An 8,325-nucleotide genomic window follows, 5' to 3' on the forward strand; every position below is an offset into this window, starting at 1 on the left:
CTCAGAGAACACAAACCTTCGCCAAGGCAGCGCACTCTCTGGGCAGTATTTACTTCTAAGGAAAGAGTATTGTACTATGTTTATATTCATTTTATTTCCTTTTTTCTTTTTTTGTAGTGAAGTAAAAACAGAGACAAAGTGCAGGCTTTTCTTATTTGCCCTGTTGAAACAATTTTTAATGTACTTGTCATTGTTTTGAGTTGAATTTTTTATTTTCTTATGTGTGTGTGCATACAGAGTAATACACATGTAGCACTCCTTTCATTGTTCAGTAAATGTATAAAGAAATATTAAGTTTACATTGTTCAAGTTCAAGTTCAAATTGTCATGTATTTATACGGTTACAATCTGATACTGTAATGTACATAACAAAGTACATAAATAAATAAAACAATCAACTACATTAAAAACATATCTCATGCCAACATGTTCTTGTCAGTCTGAAAACCTTTTGTCATTTTAAATAGCTCCAAATAGCATTATTATCACTTCGATCTTCAGATCATTCTATTGACCTTGATAGAGAGATCAGAGGTAAAAAGCCAAATTTATACTGTACTGTTTATATATTATACAAAGCACACCACACTTGTGAGAAGTTTTAAGGCTTTTTTTTTTTCTCAATTTTCGACCAATAAATCACTGAGTTGACCTTGAAGAACTCGGTGGATATAAGGCAAACTTGAATGGTCTGTCAACACGACCTCATTCTACACGTCTACAAAGTTAAATCAGAATTTGTGTGAAACTTCTATCTATCGTGTTTACAGACACACAGACTGACACACCTAAACGCTACCAGTAGTATCTCATTTCAGTGGGATTAGTCCCACTGAGGCTTGGATGGTGACTTTTTTGTTCATACCTTCATATCTTCCCACAATATCACCAGGGTATACAGCATTAGGCAGTATTTGGGATTTAAATCCACTTGTAGTGTTTCTTCATGCAGGCCAAAAAGTTGAACTCAACCACAGTCCAGTCAGATCAGCTGTGGAGCTGACACTGAGATGGTTTACAACATATCCAACTGGCAAATATAATACAGGGCATGCTGTTTAAGCTGCTTTAAGCCTTGATTATAATTTCTGCATCCTTGAGTCCGGTGAGCCCACTTGACTCATCAGATAGTGAGTACCTAGGTTTGTGTGGAAATCAATTGGGGCTGCCTGTTTTTTGTGACAGTGCAGACTCATCCACAGAGAATTTACAGTATAATGCACAAACTATGAATGCACCACAGGCATTAGTTGTTGTGCGAGCTTTGTGTATCCATGTAAGCAATTGAGTATAATTAAGGCTTTAGCCTGTCCATTGTTGATGTGCATCTGCATGCTGCTTTGCAAACCAGCCCCGACCTCGCCTCCTTTCGTGCTGACTTAATCAAAGTCATATCTGTCGTTACTGATTGCTGCTGTGTTCTGTGCCGATCTAGCTGCTGACATGTAAGAATGGAGCCATGTCTAATATAAATTACTCCAGAATGGAAAAAGCAGTCTTTCTTGAGGTCTCGTGTGTGTTCAGTGGTCCTGACTGAAGTCCAGTTTTGATTTTCCGTTATTTGCCATTTTGATTGGTACAACTTTCTGTTACACGTTGATCATTTTAATAATACTGTGTGCAGCTCAGCCCTTTAGTGAATGCATGCTTAGTTCTATGTCTGTTGTTCTGCAACACAGTGCAGCCATTTTTCAATGAGTGCCAAACAGTGCAGGGAGAAGCACTGTCTTTTACACACAGCTAAAGAGAGAGTCCAGTTTCTTACAGGAGGAAATCATCAGTTGGCTTAGATGAGAGTTCGGCCTGGGTAGAGCGTGCAGGAGGCCGGATACATGATGCCCACTCACTTGCTGTGAAGCTCCTGGACAACTGGCTGACAGGATGAAGATCATTACATTAATCTCTCGTTCAGCTCAGTCAAAAATACAGTAGCTCATATACAGTAGTGTGGAAAATGGCTTATGGCTATTTGGCTTACAAATACTGGTTAAACGAGCTGTATTAGTGCCTGCCAAGAAACAGACAAAAATATGTGGTAGAATAAAAATGTGACTGAATCCTCTCAACAAGTACGTATTATGTGCTGCCCATCATCATCGTCGGGACCATGATTGTTGGAGTTCTCTGAAGTTATTGCTCAGTTTACTCTGTGTTTGCACTTTTAGACTGGCATGTAAAAACGTACCGTTTTTGCTCCACTTAATTCAGGAAAGTCATGGAAAGTTCTTCATATAAAACTTTGGATTTCTCTTTTCCTTGTATTTAACAGTTGATCGATTGACCTATAACCCTTCAGTGCAGGCAAAACAGATGTAGAATTCCAGTGAATCCCAACACTGAGCAAACAATATCTTTTTCTCTTTGTGTTATATATTAGGCACGTAGGGACAGCTCCATAAAGATTAAATTGTGGGCTAGAAAAAGTATATTTACAACAAGCACCAACCACACAGTGAAACCTGAAGACAGCGTGTATAAAGTGCATGCGGCTGTGAGGCGAGCAGGACTAATGAAGTGAGCTGTAGGGTATGAAAGGCAGAGGCTGGCTGGCTGGGTGAGTGAGAGTCCAGACAGCGAGAGTTGCAGAGTTCAGAAAACCCTGTCTCTGCTCTTTTTTTTTTTCTGCAGCTTTCGCTCCAACAAACTGACACCACAACCTCCATGCATTTTTCATGACCCGTGTTGGCTGACGAGCTCTCTCTGCCTCTCTCGCTCCCTTTGCCTCTCACCTTCGCGGACACACAAACAGAATCTCGCACGCCCCACCACAAATTCTTTCACTCTCAACTAAGCTATCTCCCGAAGCCCTCAAAAACCATCAGTCTCACCAATTCGCTCCCTAATGCAGAATGGCGTTTCATTCTGAGGAGACAGCGAGGGCAGAAAAGACACTCAAGTGGATGAAAGAAAGGAGAAAATTAGGTTGAATGAATCTAAAAAGAAGCTACTCAAAGCATGACAGCCTGCCTTTAGCTTATCGATAATAGCTGCTACGCTACAATTTTACCAGAAAGTTACATTGTACATGGATTGGGATTACAGGATTAGAGATACTTTTTAGTAAAACCTTATTGAAAACATATTATTTTGACCTACATATCTTTGCGATTAAGTAGTACCTCATCTTATTTACTTACTATAACATATTGAAAGGAAAAAAGACAAAATATTGCAATGAAATTCAAACAAAGAGAACCCTCTAACTTTGTGGTTTGTAATCGTTAAAGAAGAATAAGGAATCATGCTTACCTACTGGGCAGTGGTACTGCGTATTGCTGCGCGCAGGTAATCTGTCGATTAACGTGGATAAAGTGACTATACGACCCTTCTTCTGGCTCGTTATGGCAGCTGGTTGTGGCAACACATGGAGGACAAACTGAGTCTGTTCAATTAATCTTTTAACAAAGGTTCAGCAGCATATGAAGGCCTAATTCAGTCCCAGAATAATTAGTTTGTTATGAGAACATTGTTTACCATTCGCTTCTCAATGCACTGTTGCACTCACATTACCACGGATATTATTGTCTACTTTTTAAGGATCAGTTTCCTGTTGAGCCTGTTAAATTTGTCTACATTGTTATTAGTTTTCTTCCTTTTCAGTGGTCGTTGGCGTAACACATATTTTACAGTCAGCAATTCTTTGAAGTTGCTTCTCAGAGGGGAGTATAATTTGGAATTGTTGACTTGTGAAAAGTCTTTTTACTTTGTTTTTTGGAAAGAACAATTGGAGGAAGCAATTGAAGCAATCTGTATTCACTAGCTTTTAACTATTCACTGTTGAACTAGTGAACCAACTGCATATAAAACAACAGTTTCTACTGTAAAAAGATACAATGCTGAACTGTGTGGACTGTATATGCTGTAGAATAGATCGGGTGACCCTGAATCCTCCCTTAGTTGTGAAGGAACCCGCTGGAGTCTAGACGCTGGGGTTGTGGATGAAGATGAAAGCTTGGGTGGAGCCTGTGAGACATGGGAAAGGTGGCGATGGGGAGGACATGGGTTGCACAAAGGGAGAACGACAGCTGAGCAGTGAGATTTAAAGTTTGTGGAGTGGAGGATGACTGGCCTGAAGAAGGTGGGCAGGAAGATAATTGGGCTAGTGCTGTGATGTCAGCAGTGAGCTGGACAGTGTGGGAAAGTAGAAGTGATGCTAGGCATAGATTACCCACCAAACACCCGTGAAGCAAACAGATGTGTGACTGCAGATCTGTCTTAGTGAACTTATACATAAGCTTCATTTCTTACAGATGTAGCCACTTGTTTAGGTATGAGCTCCTCAATTTGTTGTGGCTGCTCCATCTCCTGCTTGGAGCTACCAGTTTCTGTTTCACCTTCACTCGACATTCCGGTATTTGCATTTCTGCCTGCACCCATGTGGCGCTTTGTAAGATTGTAAACTGTCATCCAGGTAATGAAGAAATATTGCTGTAAACAGTGGATTTTGCACCACCATGAAAAAAACTAGTAGCGCATAATATGAAATCATAGGCATTTTTATTTCATAATCCAATGTATTTCACAGTCCTATAACTGGCCATAACCTGAGCCTCCATGCAACATCAAGTCAACTCAAGTTTGACTGAAAAAGAAAAAGTTACACCACAAAATTTCACAGTAGTCTGCTGTTTATTTGTTTTTTTAATATAGTTTTTTTCTCCTCAGAGGCGTCACATTCACCATTTTCAGCTATATTCATAAAAGATGGAACATTACTTCATATTTCATACATTTGTCACAGTGAAATAAGTGAGCACAAAGTCTCATGAAAGAGTAAAACTTTTTAATACAGCTAAATAGCAGTTAACTTTCTAAACGCACACTTATAATGTCTCTGCTTCCCACTGCAGATTCAGATTCAGATACAAACCAAAAAAACCTCCAAAACTTTGTAAAGCCTTGTGCAAACTTCAGATGTCAAGCTTTTTTACTGACCTTAAAGGACACAAATTTCCTGAGGAAAAAGAGTCTAGACATGTGGCTAGTAAACATAAATGGCAGGTTTTGTTCAACTTAACAGGCCAAAAGTTCCGAACAATCAATTGATAAGATTAGCTGTCTATAGATTTTTGTTTTTATTAACAAATAAATAAAGTTACAGCTTCAGGGAGACTGCATTTAACTGCCAGTGCAACTAAAAATGATGCCAAGTAGATAGTAGTAGGTAGTGGCTGCATTGCCTCTTTTAGTTTTAACTCTCATTATAGCACATTTAAAGGAAACCAGGATGGTTTAATGTAATGTGCTATTTGGGACTATCTCCAGCTCCAGTAATAATATATTAGGTGTTTGAGGCTAAGGGTTCATAGTAAGGAGAGTAAAAGAGAGGATGTCGTTCTAGGAGGGGTGGAAATCCTGCTGGGGTTTTTTTTTTAACCTAAACTACTATTCTCCTGTTTCCACTAACAAGATCCTCTTTAGTTAAACAAAGCTATATCTACACATGGATGTTTTTTTTAAAATGAGAATTTTTCCACTTTAGTTTTGAAAAAAAAAAATGGTGTCAAGTGCCAAGCTATTAAGAGCATGCATTGACATGCTTTTGATTGCAGGGATAGCATAGCATGGCAGCTTGCATGCTAATCCTAACCTATAGAAATCTTGTCCAATCAGAAGACTCCAATAATAGTACACATATTTAATGCACGAAAGGAATTGCTGTTTTCCTTGTCAACATATAACCACAGTAATTACATTTCTGAAAATTTTCATTCAAAATTTTAATTTTCATTGATCTGAGTTGTGAATGAAAAGGAAAAACGAACAGAAAAATCTACACTTAACAAAATAGCAATGTACTGGGAAGGGCCAAAAATGATAGCTTCCGCATCATCAACAAGGCTTGGCTGTCTTCCCACACTTGTATATCGGCAGTCCACACCTTCCAATCAATAAGAATCCATTGTTTCCATTGCCTTATTAAAAAAAATAGTTTTGTCCATGTCAGTCCTCATAACATCAATTTGAATATTCACTCTACAGTATTTCATTTATATTCCACTGTTAAAGCGGATGTGAGTCAGAGTAACAGTAGCACTGATTCAACTTCTTGCCTTTGCTTTCTTAATACCTGTTTAGACTGCACATCCCAAATAACAGAAAAGAAGTGGAGCTACTCACTAACGTTCTCCTTTTCTGAACTGAGACGTGGCACAGGAAAAGCCCACACACTCACCGCAATTTTTTAGAGGATAGAAGAACGGAGTTTAGGAAGATGAGCCTTTTTTATTTTTTTACTTATGTCAGCCTGGGGAAATATGAGACATAAGTTAGCTTTCAATTGAAAGCTAAGCTTGCCTAATTAAAACATGCAGTTTAATTAAACTCCAAATAAATCTCATTTTAGAGGAGGTTGTGAAATAAATCTTACAGCTACATGTGTTTAAGGGGCCAGGGCCCACCCATGTCAGGTCCATGCTGAGCGCCCAGGAGAAGCATTTTCTCAGGTTTAATTTTCAATTAATTAAAATCTAAACATTTAAGTGAACCAGTGAATTAAATGTATTTTCCTTCCTAAACAAGTAGAAGGCAACATTTATTGAGTTGACAGGTTTTCAGAAAATTCTGATCGGTTTCCAAAAAAGGCCACTTCACAGTGACGAAAACCAGTTAAATATGAGCAGCATGTTACAGTTCAAAGGTTGTTCAGGAGAGGATAAAGAAACTTTGGTCATGGATGTCATATCTGGTGACAAGAGCACAAGGTTTTACTTAGTTTGAGTCTGGGCCTGCGTGGCTTTTTACTTTAGGGGGGAACCTAGGTTACGTCCACGCTAGCCTGGATAGATTTAAAAATGGTGTTTTTGTCTGAAAACGCTCCATGTCCACACTATCGTTTTCAGTCGTTTTCACAGAGTTGTGCGTCCACATTGAAACGGCCAAAAACGCTTATGTTCCAGTAAGACGATTCGACCTGCTTCATTTCTGTCTGCCGTTTATTGACTTTCCGGCTCTTTGAAACGTGTTTTTTAAATGGACTAACAATGAGGTGGAGTTGTTGCTGCAAGTAACACAAAAGTACAAAGTTGCAAAACTGAGTGAGAATTGAAGAATTTGAAGAAAAGCTATCTAGAGCATGTACAGACTGATATTAATCTTTAATAGGGCTGTCAAAATTGAGAGCAAACAAAACAACTGCTGTATAATGCCCTCCACTATCTCAGTTTAACTGGTCACTTGACTGCATCACATCACTAAAATGTGTCATCTTTTTCAAAAAGTCTCCGTTTGCGCTGTCCACACTTCAACGCGAAAGCACCGTTTTCAAATGTATGCGTTTTCCTTCAGCGAAAACACCGTCTCAGTGTGCACGGGAGGCCAAAACGGAGAGAAAATGATGCGTTTTCAAAGAAAAACTCATTAGTGTGGATGTAGCCCTAATCAGTCGGGAGAATTCCGACAGATCACCTGCAATTAATGGATGTGGTTTGTCCTGCATTTTTAGATTTAGATGTTGACATGTTTTTTTCCTGGTGGTGTTGGTGAGTGTGGGGATGAAGTCCCTAATATATTTTCTCTTGGAAGTAGAAAACCAAGCGAAAAGACTCCAGAGCTTAAAATTTGTACCTGTTTTATTTCTTCCTTGAGAGCATAGGTGGTTTCTTTTGAGATAAGTTAATGAATTTACAGCACAGTGCACTGCTCTATCTCTGCTGATATAAGTCAGTGTAGCTCACCCAGCAGTCTTTTTCTTTCTCTCTCTTTTCTGCTTCAAATTTAAATCGCAGCGTTGAAGTGAATAGTGAATAGATATTACAAAAATAATGATAGGTTGGATGTTGATTTCTTAATATTCTTAAAAATATTACAAACTTTTGTAATTACAAGACCCTGACCAAATTACTCTGCCTGTCCAAAATCAGAATCTGGAATTGTTGTCTGGGTACAAGCGAACAATCCATATTATAAAGACAAACATGCATTGCCAAGTTTTTGAAGAAGTAGGCACTTAAATCTGAAACGTAATCACAAGATGATTTGCTTTTATTTACATACTAACTAGTTTAGTCAGTGTAGAAGCCACAGCCACTTGGATGACCTCTGCTTCTCAGCTGAAGGAGGAATCCAAAAAGTATTTAAACTGCAACAGTTTCAATTCAGAGAGTTAAGGTGGTGATTCACTTAAAGTAATGAATTCACGGTTTTACAAGCAGGTTTGGGTTAGGATGACATCATTTACTAAAAGTGACTTAGAGGAGAGAGGTCTAATGTTTAGTAGTGCACATTTAACTGTTTCACTCTTTGGTGCAGTTGAGGTTGTTGCATTATTCTTTCGCTGTGACAAAGACTCTATGGGGATGGAGTTTTGCAGGGATGCAGGAGGAG

Source organism: Mchenga conophoros, linkage group LG20 (assembly GCF_057382185.1).
Source record: "Mchenga conophoros isolate Kocher_MC1m ecotype Shallow Benthic linkage group LG20, M_conophoros_male_GT1.1, whole genome shotgun sequence".
Classification (NCBI taxonomy): Eukaryota; Metazoa; Chordata; class Actinopteri; order Cichliformes; family Cichlidae; genus Mchenga; species Mchenga conophoros.